This window comes from Salvelinus namaycush, chromosome 6, assembly GCF_016432855.1.
Source record: "Salvelinus namaycush isolate Seneca chromosome 6, SaNama_1.0, whole genome shotgun sequence".
NCBI lineage: Eukaryota > Metazoa > Chordata > Actinopteri > Salmoniformes > Salmonidae > Salvelinus > Salvelinus namaycush.
In genome coordinates this window covers 18,538,518-18,554,589 of record NC_052312.1, presented here as the reverse complement: position 1 = coordinate 18,554,589, position 16,072 = coordinate 18,538,518, and positions in this window count along the sequence as shown.

The following is a 16,072-nucleotide window of genomic DNA, read 5'->3' as shown; positions in this document are numbered from 1 at the left end:
AGACAGGGTTAAAGTCCTAATGTCTGTTAGGGGCCTTATCTCTCTCTGAGACATAAAACATGAAGAGGTGTAATATCTCCTCAGACACACACACACACACACACACACACACACACACACACACACACACACACACACACACACACACACACACACACACACACACACACACACACACACACACACACTGCTGCTACTCTCTTTGTTCTCTCACTGAAGAGAAGGTGAGAGACAGAGAGAAAGAGATACAAAGACAGAGAGAGAGAAAGGGGAGAGAGAGAGAGAGAAAGGGGAGAGAGAGAGACAGAAAGGGGAGAGAGAGAGAGAGAAAGGGGAGAGAGAGAGAGAGAGAAGTTATCAGATACCAAGGCTGACTGAGGCACTCAAAGACAATGAATAAAGTGATAAATGAGTCTGGACTTTACAAAACAAGTGTGTCTGTTCAGTGTGTGTGTGTGTGTGTGCGGATGTTTACCCTGAGTGTCTGGAAGTATATTCTATGTTTGTGTGTGTGTGTGTGTGTGTGTGTGTGTGTGTGTGTGTGTGTGTGTGTGTGTGTGTGTGTGTGTGTGTGTGTGTGTACGGAAGTAATTGCGACAATAGCCACACAAGATACCAGAGACCGTAGCGTCTAAACATAACACACACACACACACACACACACACACACACACACACACACACACACACACACACACACACACACACACACACACACACACACACACACACACACACACACACACACACACCATATTGAAGAGAGGGACTGTCAAAATTAACAGCAGGTAATTAAAGGTAATGACAAACCTTCTCATGGGTTTAACCAGCCAGCATACTTTACTATCTCCACACACACGGCCAGCATACTTTACTATCTCCACACACACGGCCAGCATACTTTACTATCTACACACACACGGCCAGCATACTTTACTATCTCCACACACACGGCCAGCATACTTTACTATCTCCACACACACGGCCAGCATGCTTTACTATCTCCACACACACGGCCAGCATGCTTTACTATCTCCACACACACGGCCAGCATACTTTACTATCTCCACACACACGGCCAGCATGGTTTACTATGAACACTCATTACACACTCAATTAGTCCAGGCTTTCATTAGGAGTTAGTATTAGTTAGGGCCATGGGAGGACGACGCCCGCAGACAGCTGAGGTACTAGACTTCCTTTATCTCCTGTGAGGGATAAAGGATAATACTAATTCCTGATGGGATCACTGGCAAAACTGCGAGCTTGTTATCAACCGATCTTTCCAGCTGTGTAGGTTAAATGTAGCCTGGAAGCACAAGGAGTCAGTGGAATGTTAGCAGAAACCGACTGGCACCCAGGCTAGTTTTGTATACATTTTGTATGCACGTCAGTAACGTATAGTACATGTATTTTACCTCTGCCTGTGGTATTATTACCATGATGTAGTTGGCAGTACTCTTCTGTTGTGATTGTGTCATATCATATCATACTGTATGCATATAGAGTAAACAATCTGATTGAATGTGTATTTCTCTGCTCATGTGTCTCTGTGCCGGTGTGTGTGAATGATTAGGCTGGGCTCTCTCTGAGTCCAGCGGCTCAGCAGAAGCTTTCCTAATTGAGTTAGCCGTGGTAACGTGAGTGGCGGCTGGTTTTCCAGGAATAGACTCAACCATCGAGAGGAGGACAGGAGGAGAGGAGGACAGGAGGAGAGGACGACAGGAGGAGAGGAGGACAGGAGGAGAGGAGGACAGGAGGAGAGGACGACAGGAGGACAGGAGGACAGGAGGACAGGAGGAGAGGACGACAGGATGACAGGAGGACAGGAGGAGAGGACGACAGGAGGACAGGACAGGAGGAGAGGAGGACAGGAGAGGAGGACAGGAGGAGGCTCCACAACATACAGACCAAGACTCTTAAGTCTGTGAGTGTTTATCATGGTCATGCGTGTTGCATGCGTTTCAATGCAGAAGATTAGAATAGCATGTGTGTTTTGTGTTCTGTGAGAAGTGCATGTGTGTTTTGTGTTCTGTGAGAAGTGCATGTGTGTTTTGTGTTCTGTGAGAAGTGCATGTGTTTTGTGTTCTGTGAGAAGTGCATGTGTGTTTTGTGTTCTGTGAGAAGTGCATGTGTTTTGTGTTCTGTGAGAAGTGCATGTGTGTTTTGTGTTCTGTGAGAAGTGCATGTGTGTTTTGTGTTCTGTGAGAAGTGCATGTGTTTTGTGTTCTGTGAGAAGTGCATGTGTGTTTTGTGTTCTGTGAGAAGTGCATGTGTTTTGTGTTCTGTGAGAAGTGCATGTGTGTTTTGTGTTCTGTGAGAAGTGCATGTGTTTTGTGTTCTGTGAGAAGTGCATGTGTGTTTTGTGTTCTGTGAGAAGTGCATGTGTTTTGTGTTCTGTGAGAAGTGCATGTGTGTTTTGTGTTCTGTGAGAAGTGCATGTGTGTTCTGTGAGAAGTGCATGTGTGTTTTGTGTTCTGTGAGAAGTGCATGTGTGTTTTGTGTTCTGTGAGAAGTGCATGTGTGTTCTGTGAGAAGTGCATGTGTGTTTTGTGTTCTGTGAGAAGTGCATGTGTGTTTTGTGTTCTGTGAGAAGTGCATGTGTGTTCTGTGAGAAGTGCATGTGTGTTCTGTGAGAAGTGCATGTGTGTTGTGTTCTGTGAGAAGTGCATGTGTGTTTTGTGTTCTGTGAGAAGTGCATGTGTGTTCTGTGAGAAGTGCATGTGTGTTTTGTGTTCTGTGAGAAGTGCATGTGTGTTTTGTGTTCTGTGAGAAGTGCATGTGTGTTTTGTGTTCTGTGAGAAGTGCATGTGTCTACTGTTCAGAGTATCACAGTATCACTTTGTCAGTCTCTGAACAGGAGGGAGTGTAGTCTGGAAGCAGCTTTGTCTGGAATTAGCCAGGTTAGTAGGTGCGCCTGTCAGCTGAACTACCTCAGGTGGGTGTACACACACACACACACACACACACACACACACACACACACACACACACACACACACACACACACACACACACACACACACACACACACACACACACGTTGAAAAAAAAGGATGCTACTCTGAACAGTAAACACACACCGGAGTTGGGGTCAATTCCATTTCAATTCCAGTCAATTCAGAAAGCAAACCCAATTTCAAATGTTCCTCATGGAAAAGCACTGAAGAGAATTGGAATTTCAGTGTACTGCTTCCTGAATTGACTGGAATTGAAATGGAATTGACCCCAATCCTGACACACACACACACACACACACACACACACACACACACACACACACACACACACACACACACACACACACACACACACACAGGGCATGATGGATGTATGCTTGGCACCCAGAGGCCATGTTGTGTCTGCTGAGCCCTAACCCTTCATTAAACCTGAGCCTCTCCAAGACTGTGATTAGGAGGCTTAGGCTGCAGACTGACTGACACAGGGCCAGGCTCCACATCACCCCCTACTGACAACTACATGTAACTACACCTCCCAGCCAGCACTGCTGTCTACACAGCCTGACCAGGGGTGTATGGGGGGGTGCTGTGTGTGTATGGGTATGGGGGGGTTGTGTGTGTGTATGGGGGGGGGGGGTGCTGTGTGTGTATGGGGGGGGTGTGTGTGTGTGTGGGGGGGTTGTGTGTGTGTGTGGGGGTTGTGTGTGTGTGGGGGTTGTGTGTGTGTAGGGGTTGTGTGTGTGTAGGGGTTGTGTGTGTGTGTGGGGGGGGTGTGTGTGTGTAGGGGTTGTGTGTGTGTAGGGGTTGTGTGTGTGTGTGGGGGTGTGTGTGTGTATGGGGGGGTTGTGTGTGTGTATGGGGGGGTGCTGTGTGTGTATGGGGGGGTGCTGTGTGTGTATGGGTGGTTGTGTGTGTGTATGGGGGGGTTGTGTGTGTGTATGGGGGGGTGCTGTGTGTGTATGGGGGGGTTGTGTGTGTGTATGGGGGGGTGCTGTGTGTGTATGGGGGTGTGTGTGTGTGTATGGGGGGGTGCTGTGTGTGTATGGGGGGGTGTGTGTGTATGGGGGGGTGCTGTGTGTGTATGGGGGTGTGTGTGTGTGTATGGGGTTGTGTGTGTATGGGGGGTGCTGTGTGTATGGGGGGGGGGGGGGTGCTGTGTGTGTATGGGGGTGTGTATGTGTGTATGGGGGGTGCTGTGTGTATGGGGGGGTGTGTGTGTGTGTATGGGGGGGGGGGTGCTGTGTGTGTATGGGGGGGTGTGTGTGTGTATGGGGGGGTGCTGTGTGTGTATGGGGGGGTTGTGTGTGTGTATGGGGGGGTGCTGTGTGTGTATGGGGGGTGTGTGTGTGTATGGGGGGTGCTGTGTGTGTATGGGGGGTTGTGTGTGTGTATGGGGGGGTGCTGTGTGTGTATGGGGGGTTGTGTGTGTGTATGGGGGGTGTGTGTGTGTGTGTGTATGGGGGGTGTGTGTGTGTGTGTGTATGGGGGGTGTGTGTGTGTGTGTGTGTATGGGGGGGTGCTGTGTGTGTATGGGTGTGTGTGTGTGTGTATGGGGGGGTGTGTGTGTGTATGGGGGGGGTGTATGGGGGGTTGTGTGTGTGTATGGGGGGGTGTGTGTGTGTATGGGGGGGGTGTGTGTGTGTGTATGGGGGGTTGTGTGTGTGTATGGTGGGGGGGTGTGTGTGTATGGGGGGGTGTGTGTGTGTATGGGGGGGGGTGTGTGTGTATGGGGGGTTGTGTGTGTGTGTGTATGGGGGGGTGTGTGTGTGTGTATGGGGGGGTTGTGTGTGTGTATGGGGGGGGTGTGTGTGTGTATGGGGGGGTGCTGTGTGTGTATGGGGGGGAAGAAAAAGGCAGAAGAGATTGACTGATGGATCTACTAAACAGGTATCTGGCTAATGTCTACATCTGTCAGAGTGTGTGTGTGAGTGTGTGTGTGTGTGTGTGTGTGTGTGTGGCTGTTTTGGACAGAATCCATTTTGTAAGATCATTACCAAGACACGGCTTCTACAATGACCTCTGTTAGTGTGAGTGGCCGGAGAACAGACCTCCTACTTCCAACAGAGATTTAGACAGACCCCTTACTTACAATAAGACACACAGATCTAGACTGGGAATGAAGAAATATCAGCAACAAAATGTTATGTATGATTTTATGATATTACGATAACAATATCCATGATAACAAAACCAGGTAGCATTTTCCTGACTATATAACCACAGCTCAGAGTAGGAAGACGAAGCAGGGCCTATCGTCCCCTATACACCGTATCCATAGGGCACTCTCCTCTCCCCTTTTCTCCTTCTTTACACCCCTTTCACACAAAGGCAGGGGGAGGGAGGAGGGGGGTGGGGGGGGGTTGGTCAGTGGGGTGTAGAAGAGAGGGTACAGGGTAATATGAGATCAGAAAGCCAGATCAGGAGGACAAGAGCCAGAGGAAATGGGGGAAGGGAGCAGAGAAGGTCAAGTTGGGAGGGGGGAGGAGAGAAACAGCAGTGATTTTTGGGGTGGATTTTTAAACACGAGATTTGGGGAAAGACCGAGAAAAAAAACATGGCAGGATTTGATGGGATTGCGTTCCCCCCCCCCCCCCCCCCCCACACCCAAAATAAATAAACATTCACTAAGACTGACAGATCATTTGAGCCATTGGGCTCCCGAGGGGCGCAGCAGTCTAAGACACTGCTTCTCAGTGCATGAGGCGTCACCACTGGTTCGAATCCAGGCTGTATCACATCCGGCCGTGATTGGGAGTCCCACAGGGCGGGCGTAGGCTGTCATTGTAAATAAGAATTTGTTCTTAACTGACTTGCCTGGTTAAATAAAGGTAAATAATCTCCATGTCATATTTCAATTCTAAAACAACAGAAATATCTGAGTCTTTAAAACAATGTTCAGTTACACTCCAATCTCTTACCAATACCATCTAACTAACTAACTAACTAACCCTCACCAGCCCCCTAAAGAGTTGCAGTATTGACACACCTGTGCCCTCTCTACACACACATTACCAAACACTTATCTGACACCATCTAGGAGCTCTCAACACCTCTCACAACATGGCAGAGGTATTTTACACAGGTGCACACACACACACACACAGACTCACAGTATGGTGGCTGTGACAGTTGATGTAGAAGTAGGTCTGAGTGTTTGAGAGCGAGGCAGAGAGGTGCCAGGGAGGATGCCACTAACAGTTATGCCACCGTGCCAACCACAGAGCACAGAGGAGACGTGTGGGTAAACGTCTAGCGATCTCTCTCTCACTATCTCTACGTCTATTTAGCTCTCTCTCTCCCCTCACTGTCTCTACGTCTACCTCTCTCTCTCTCCTTCTTTCACCAGGCTGGACACTAGAAATAGACGGCAATTTCAGACGTCTGAAAAGGTTCTGAGAAGGTGGATATGTGCCTTCCTCGGAGCTCGTCGGAAAAAGAAAGAAAAGCGATTGGCCGGCACTGGGCGCAAAAACATGCTGCTTAGACCCCTGTACTACGGTGCAGTTCACAACGCTCTATCAAGGCGTGTGAATACTGGGAATACGGTTCATACCTGATTATAATAGCACGTCGTTTTTCATTATTTTGTTGTAAGCCTTCCCCAAACCATAGTCCTAACCTTAATCACTCTGAATGAATGCCTAACCTGTTAACCTTTGAGTTGTTTCTGTTTCAACCCAGTAACCACGCAGAATGAACCCTGTAACCACGCAGAATGAACCCTGTAACCACGCAGAATGAACCCTGTAACCACGCAGAATGAACCCTGTAACCACGCAGAATGAACCCTGTAACCACGCAGAATGAACCCTGTAACCACGCAGAATGAACCCTGTAACCACGCAGAATGAACCCTGTAACCACGCACAATGAACCCTGTAACCACGCACAATGAGCCCTGTAACCACGCAGAATGAGCCCTGTAACCACGCAGAATGAACCCTGTAACCACGCAGAATGAACCCTGTAACCCCGCAGAATGAACCCTGTAACCACGCAGAATGAACCCTGTAACCCCGCAGAATGAACCCTGTAACCACGCAGAATGAACCCTGTAACCACGCAGAATGAGCCCTGTAACCACGCAGAATGAACCCTGTAACCACGCAGAATGAACCCTGTAACCACGCAGAATGAACCCTGTAACCACGCAGAATGAACCCTGTAACCACGCAGAATGAACCCTGTAACCACGCAGAATGAACCCTGTAACCCCGTAGAATGAACCCTGTAACCACGCAGAATGAACCCTGTAACTACGCACAATGAACCCTGTAACCATGCAGAATGAACCCTGTAACCACGCAGAATGAACCCTGTAACCACGCAGAATGAACCCTGTAACCACGCAGAATGAACCCTGTAACCCCACAGAATGAACCATGTAACCACGCAGAATGAACCCTGTAACCACGCAGAATGAACCCTGTAACCACACACAATGAACCCTGTAACCACGCAGAATGAACCCTGTAACCACGCAGAATGAACCCTGTAACCACGCAGAATGAACCCTGTAACTACGCAGAATGAACCCTGTAACCACACAGAATGAACCCTGTAACCACGCAGAATGAACCCTGTAACCACGCAGAATGAACCCTGTAACCACGCAGAATGAACCCTGTAACCCCGCAGAATGAACCCTGTAACCACGCAGAATGAACCCTGTAACCCCGCAGAATGAACCCTGTAACCCCGCAGAATGAACCCTGTAACCACGCAGAATGAACCCTGTAACCCCGCAGAATGAACCCTGTAACCACACAGAATGAACCCTGTAACCACGCAGAATGAACCCTGTAACCACGCAGAATGAACCCTGTAACCACGCAGAATGAACCCTGTAACCCCGCAGAATGAACCCTGTAACCACGCAGAATGAACCCTGTAACCACGCAGAATGAACCCTGTAACCCCGCAGAATGAACCCTGTAACCCCGCAGAATTAACCCTGTAACCACGCAGAATGAACCCTGTAACCCCGCAGAATGAACCCTGTAACCACACAGAATGAACCCTGTAACCACGCAGAATGAACCCTGTAACCCCGCAGAATTAACGTGGAATTTCAAAGGGAAACTATGAGATCTTGTTGCTCTCACACCATGTTTCCCTCTCTACTTCTCTCTCTCTCTCTGTTTATCTCTACTTCTCTCTTTACCCCTCTGTCTCTCTGTAAAATCTGTTTCACACAGGGGGGGGGGGGGGGGGGGGGGTTATATAAGATAACATGCACTGCAGAGAGCTCTTCTCTCTCATCATATCCCTCTCTCTCTCCCTCCCCTCTCATCACATTACTCTCTCACAGCCTGATGTTCTCTCTAGCGCTCCCATCTCATCTCTCTCTCTCCCTCTTTGTCACTCCATCTTATTTCAGTCTCTCGTTGACAGGCGCCCATCTCTTCTCTCCTCTCTCCTGTTCGATCGCACAAACCAGCCCATTAATGTAACTGATCCCATCAACTGGCACGCACGCACGCACCGCACACACACACACACGATGTCTGCTGCGTGCCCATGTCTTCAGCAGGTGGGCACAGTGGATGATGTCAGCTCCTTATCCTCTCTCTCCTGGCTCCTTCCTCTCCTCCTCCCTCAGTGTGATGCAATGTTCCCTCGCTCCGTGAAGGAGGTGTACGAAAGCCACTCTAGCACCTCCTCTCTTCTCTAGTCCCACAGCTTCCTGCCACCTCCCTCCAGCAGTCTCGAGTCAGCTCTCTATCCCCCTCTCTCTCTCTCTCTATACATATCTATCCCCCTCTCTCTCTCTATACATATCTATCCCCCCATCTCTCTCTCTCTCTCTCTTTGTGTGTCTGTATCTGTTTAGTCTGGTTAAGGATTAATGATCCTACAGTTTCCAGCCACAGTCATTAAAATAAAGAGCAACAGCAGTGAGTTAAAGGGGTATAGAGAGAGATAAAGGAGTGTAGAGAGATAAAGGGGTGTAGAGGGAAAGAGAGATAAAGGGGTGTAGAGAGGGAGAGAGATAAAGGGGTGTAGAGAGGGAGAGAGATAAAGGGGTGTAGAGAGGGAGAGAGATAAAGGGGTGTAGAGAGAGAGAGAGATATAGGGGTGTAGAGAGGGAGAGAGATAAAGGGGTGTAGAGAGGGAGAGAGATAAAGGGGTATAGAGAGAGAGAGAGAGATACAGGGAGGAAGAAAGCAACAGATGAGAGAGTGAAAGGAGAGTGAAGGTGACAATATGCAGATGTCTGAGAAGAAGACAGTCTGTGTGTGTGTGTGTGTGTGTGTGTCAGGGTTTCCATTAGCCATTTAAAAAAAAATTTAAGCCCGATAAATTCAACTGTTTTGGTGCACGATTAAAAATAGCAACTATTTTTATTTCTCAACTGGTTATTGAAGTGTGCCTCTTATTCACCGTTCAAGTGCAGACAACAGGCTGTCAGCGTGTCACCCACCACTTAACAATGTGAGCTGGAGGCCGTGTGCAAAATCCTACCATGGAAACACGGAGGCAATTATTTTATAAAGACTTCATAGGCGGCGCGTAAGTTTCAAGTCTGGGGGAAGCTTACAATTTATCCTACCATTTTTGCCGTTCTGCGTGCCAGTTGTGATTTCATATGCCCATTTTCGTGGAACAGTTTCATTTCAATTTGAACGTTTTCATTTCTCAAAATCGTTGTCACGTGGTTAGTCATAAAAATCAGAATGAAAATGATACAAAGTCATAAATAATTTGCATAATAATAACATCCACATCAAAATCTGTCTGTTTAAGCTAGAGATATATATTTGTTGTTGTTGTTGCACGGGATGCGTCTCAATCCACCACATCCGCCAACGGCGGCCTTCCGCATCTGCGGTGGAAGGTGGCCGAGCCACAGTGGTGTTTTGTCAGACCATGAGACATCCCGAAAATGTGTCTTCTCACGAAAATGTCTGTGCGTCTGAACGGTTTGACCTACAATCAAATATGACCACGATGTGACCACAATATGACCACGATGTGACCACAATATGACCACGATGTGACCACGATGTGACCACAATATGACCACGATGTGACCACAATATGACCATGTTCTCCGCTCACGGGACTCGTCTGAAGTCGGTACCGCCGATCTGCCAACTTCTGTCTGTAGCGGTTTGGGCAACACACTGATATGGAGAGGTGAGACTCTCGCGAACACGTCGGTTGTTTTGCTCTCGGGCCGCCCACGAACCTCGTCTGAAGGTAGCCTGGTACAAGTTCAGAAAATGAATGGAAGTATACACTGAGTGGACAAAACATTAAGAACACCTTCCTAATATTGAGTTGCACCTCCCCTTTTGCCCTCAGAACGGTTTCAATTCGTCAGGATATGAACTCTACAAGGTGTTGAAAGCGTTCCACAGGGATGTTGGCCCATGTTGACTCTAATGCTTCCCACAGCTGTGTCAAGTTGGCTGGATGTCCTTTGGGTGGTGGACCATTCTTGATACACACGGGAAACTGTTGAGTGTGAAAAACACAGCAGCGTTGCAGTTCTTGACACAAACCGGTGCGCCTGGCACCTACTACCATACCCCGTTCAAAGGCACTTAAATCTTTTGTCTTGCCTATTCACCTTCAGAATGGCACACATACACGATCCGTGTCTCAAGGCTTAAAAATCATTCTTTAAATCTGTCTCCTTCCCTTCAACTACATTGATTGAAGTGAATGTAACAAGTGACATCAATAAGGGATCATAGCTTTCCCCTGGAGTCACCTGGTCAGTCTATGTCATGGAAAGATGAAAGATGCATAATGTTTTGACCACTCAGTGACTATGGAAGTAGTTCAGTGCAGTGGCGATTTTAGCATGTCAATCTTAGTGGGGCAAACAAAACATTTGGGTGATGCATGCCAGTAAAGCCACTACACTACACAACACTAAACAATACATTAATTGCACTATAGCGCTGACAAACGGTGCCCACAAACTGTTAGGGCCTACATAAATCTGTCCCAACACCTTACCACAGCTACACCTGGCTATCAGCGGAGCCTTGTCTGGCAGAAAAACAGTTCATTCAGCCTCATTTACTGCCTTTAAAAAAAACATAGCTGATATGACTAATGGGGTTTCTACTGACAATTGAGATGTACAAACTACGGCATAAAGGGACGACAAGCGGATAAGAGGCAATCCGGAATTTCGATTAAGACATTAATGATCAAGCAACGACGGACGTAGTCAATATAACTACTTGTTCAGCACTTTTGAAATGTACAGCGGCAGAATTCAGAACATGGGCCGTTCTTACAGTGTTCTCCCTGTACACCAAGTCAGAACCGTAGGATAAATATAGGCTATAGGTGCTCCACCAAGATAGAACAGTAGGCGAAATTAAGAGGTGAAAATAGACCAAATTATTAGGGTGAGGCACATTGAATGCCGTTTGGGTCTTTGCGTGTCAAAAAAGATACACATCACATAACACTATTTGACGCGTTAAATAACACAATTATATTTTAGAATGTTTTGTGTGCTGAATTTGCACGTGCAAGCCAAGCGCCACCACTACTATCAGTAGCACTGTCAGTAGCACTGTGTTTACAATACCGCATTGGTGAAAATAGACCAAATGATTAGGGTAAGGCACATGGGCTACTAACAACTTACTACACAACATACACTTAGTATTACTTTCTTAGCTACAGTATACATATCTCCCTGGCATATTACATCATTTATGCAGCAGCATGCAATACATTTTTGGACTCACCTTGTGAAGGTGACGCAGCGGTCCTTTGTGGGCAAATTTTGTCATCAGTCTGGCATTCTATGGATTTATGGTGGGAACTCGGGGGGGGGGGGGGGGAACACATGGCCACCCCATTGAATAGCAGGCTAACGTTAGTTGTTTCTTTGCAACGCCTGCTGTTAGCCACTGATTCCTTCCAAACGACTCCTTGTTGAATTTGCGATTTCCAACTTGGTGTGTAATGTTTATGTCCAATGGCCGATGGGCACCGATACGTTTTATCTATCATTTTTCTTCATATACAAGGATTGAAAAGGATTTGTCAGTAGATTGTTGACTTGATTCATGATGATGACTGCTAGCTAAGATTTTGAAATGATGTTGACATGATCAGTCCAATCAAAGCTACCGTACATATAACGTGATTTGACGTCATTTTATCTGTGGCCAATGACCTTGAGCCTTCTTGGAAGGGCACTTGTAATATAACTTCATGGCAGGACCCAAAGGGCTGAAATGTTGGAAGTCTACCCTTACTAAGCACTTAAAATTGGCGATGACGTACTGTCCCCATGAGTGACAGAGCACTGAGCCAATCACGGCGCAACGCTCCATATGTTCTGCTGGCTCGCCCCACCACAGAAAGTACTGAGCTACTAGGCTGAAACACCTGCATTTTGTTGCTGCCTTACTCAAGACAACTAAAAAGAGACCATGTGTGTATGCAGCTTTATTAACTCAATGATATATATATATATATTTTACATTGTTTGCAAACTGATATGTGACACGTATTAATGCCAAAATAACATGCAAAACAGGCAAGCCCCAAAATGTGTTATCTTTTTGTGCTAAAAATGTGGGGCTCAAAACAGGTTTGCAGGATCCTGAATGAAGGGTCGCCACTGGTTTAGTGCCCAAAATATGTGTTAAATATGGGTAAAAACATTGAAAAATAATTTCCTGATCTTTATTATATCTCTCAGATAAAGGACAGACACTTTAAAACAAACTTCCATTAGATGTATTTTTTGACTATCTGTTTTGCCATGTATGAATATGTTATTCAATGCGTTTCTATGGGCTAATAGCCGTAAGGCCAAATTCAGTGTTTCATCAAATACTTTTTGATATATCTTTTTGATACCTAAAGGGGTCTTAAAATTCAAAATAAAATCGCTAAATGATCCTTGTTACGAACATCTTAACAATTCCATATGTTTGCTTAGAGGAACCCATCCCGCCACTCTTAAGGATTGTGAAATAAACCCAAACTTGTTCCTCACAAGTGTGAACTCTGCAAACAACCTTTCCACTCTGAGGATGAGAACGGTAAATGACTGTAATTAACACCCAAAAAATCAAAGGGCAAACAATTCCCGCCGTGAATGCACAAGAATTGGCAGGAGACAGCTAAATCATTCTGGAGAGAGACTAGCCTATATCTTCGCCAAACACCCCTCCCCCTCTTATTGTCTCAACATTTTTTATCATGCTTAATACACATTATTTTCACACATATTTGAAATGCTTTCACTGACAGCAGCAACTCAATAATCAACTTGGCATATTGCCACGCGCGCTGCCAAAATCACAGGCTTCCAAAATAGGCATAGACTTACGAGCTTGTGATCTGAATCAATGCACAGCTATTTTCTAAAAGAAGCTAATGTTCCTTCGATTCCTCTGTGGCTAAGTCATGCTTTCTGGTGATGTATTTTGAATGATTGTATTTATTTCTGTATAGACAGGAGTAATTATATAATTGAGTCAAAACATTTTCATTTACTTCCCTATTTTTTATTTAACATTTATTTAACTAGGCAAGTCTACCCCGGCCAAACCTTCCCCGAATCCGGACGACGCTGGGCCAATTGTGCGCCGCCCTATTTGGACTCCCGATCACGGCCGGTTGTGAAACAGCCCGGGATCGAACCAGGGTCTGTAGTGACGCCTAAAGCACTGCGATACAGTGCCTTAGACCGCTGCGCCACTCGGGAGGTTGGACCCACCACCATAACATTTCTCTCCTAGTCCATTGGTTTTCATATCAACTTTCTTTCACAGTCCAGAAGCCAAAGGCACAATCCTACTCATATTAGAAATCCATCCTAGTTGTTGCATTTTTAGATTCCCCCTCTTTCTAAGTTTCCAACAGAGATTTTCATCTCTGTCACATTTGGATCCGCTATCAGACCTTTTATTGCCTGCTTCATTACATGAGTTGCAATGTTCTGTTAAGCTATATTACCATAATCTAAATGGGATTTCTGTTATTCTGAGCACCGTGGGTGGATGCCCTAACGGGTTACGCACCCAATTCATATGGGTCCGGTACATTTCTCAAATGGCCAATTAAAATATTCCCGGTCAAGTTGTCCGGCGCCACATTTTCCTAATGGAAACCCTGGTGTGTGTGTGTGCGATGGCTGCAGATGGACAGGGTTGTCATGGTGATTGATGCCAGCGCTCAATTCGACCTTCTGATGGTTTATGGTCTGGATTACCCAGAAACAGTCCCGCATCTCTCTCACACACACACACACACACACTGCATTCAAGGTAAACTGTTACAAAGCCAGACAACAGTAACAAGTAAAAGGAAAGATCAGATACTCAACAACAAAACAGCAAACCTCAGACAGAAATAACACGTTCTGTACCAACACACACAACCAATGCTTCTCATGTGCACATGATTCTACCCCGTACCTCCTCCGAATTATTTTGGTCTTTTAAGACCAGTAAGTACTTTCTATCTACACTTCCCACTTCAACACACACACACACACACACACACACACACACACACACACACACACACACACACACACACACACACACACACACACACACGCAGATGCACACAAAGCCACAGTGTTTGGCAGGCAGTCAATGTGTGCAAGACCACGTTCAATACCCAGTGGTAATGTAATATAGCTGAAAGAGAGGCTGAATGACTGAGAGACCCAGGTGTGACTCTGTGGGGTCCTGGGGAGAGGGGGGACAGGGGCGTACATGCGTGTGTGTGTGTGTGTGTGTGTGTGTGTGTGTAAGAGAGAGAAAGAAAGAGAGAGAAGGGTGTGTGGGGTGTTACAAGGTGTGTGTGTGTGTGGGCGCTTCTTTGGGCCGCTCGCTCCCCTCCAGGAAATAAGCTGTACCCAGACAGGGCCTCTCTGCTCGGCACAGGGCCAAAACGCTGAACATCATGTGTGTGTGTGTGTGTGTGTGTGTGTGTGTGTGTGTTCTGGCACCCACCTAGAAACACAACGTAGAGCTCTCCTGTGACATGTTGTCATGCTTTAACAAAGAGGGAGAGAGAGAAAGAGAGAGAGAGGGGAGAACGAGAAACATGGACGAGCGAGAGAGAGGGGAGTGGATAGCAAGGGTATCCGCCCAGTTACAGTCCAAATCAAATCGACCACACACACAACTGGATTCCCTTTGCAGGCCTCTAGATATGTATGAAATTGTTAACAGTGAGAGTGAGCCAAAACCAGAACACACACACACACAGATCAGACCGCCCAGTCACAGGAGGACATCAGATAACCACTGCTGTGAACGAGGGAGGAGTGGCCAGAAAACACACCAGAGATCTCTCTCTCTTTCTCCTGTCTATCATCCCTCCATCGTTACCTCTCATTAAACCACAAAACTGCACATTTTAGAATGGCCTTTTATTGTCCCCAGCACAAGGCACACCTGTGTAATAATCATGCTGTTTAATCAGCTTCTTGACTTGATATGCCACACCTGTCAGGTGGATGGATTATCTTGGCAAAGGAGAAATGCTCACTAACAGGGATGTAAACTAATTTGTGCACCAAATTTAAGAGAAATAAGCTTTTTGTGCATATGGCAAATATTTTATTTCAGTTCATGAAACATGGGATCAACACTTTACATGTTGCGTTCATATTTTGTTCAGTGTAGTCCAGAAGTAAAATTTGTCTTAACAAATCACATAATAAGTTATATGGAATCACTCTGAGAATTAATAGGGGTTGACATGATTTTTAAAATGATTTTCCTCTGTCCGACATACATACATCTTCAACTATGAAGACCAGGGAGCTTTTCGAAAGCCTCATAAAGAAGGGCAGTGATTGGTAGATGGGTAACAATAACAAATCAGACACCTAATACATATTTAAGCACAGTCAATTTAATAATTATGCTGTGGATTATGTATCAAACCACCCAGACACATCAAAGATGCAGTCATCCATCTGAACTGAGCTGCAGGACGGGAAGGAAACTGCTCTGGGATGTCAACATGAGGCCATTGGTGATTTAAAAACCTTTCAATGGTTGTGACGGGAGAAAAACATTGTAGTGACTACACAACAATGACCTAAATAACAGAATACAAATATACATCATACATTTTTTCCCAAAACATGAATATGT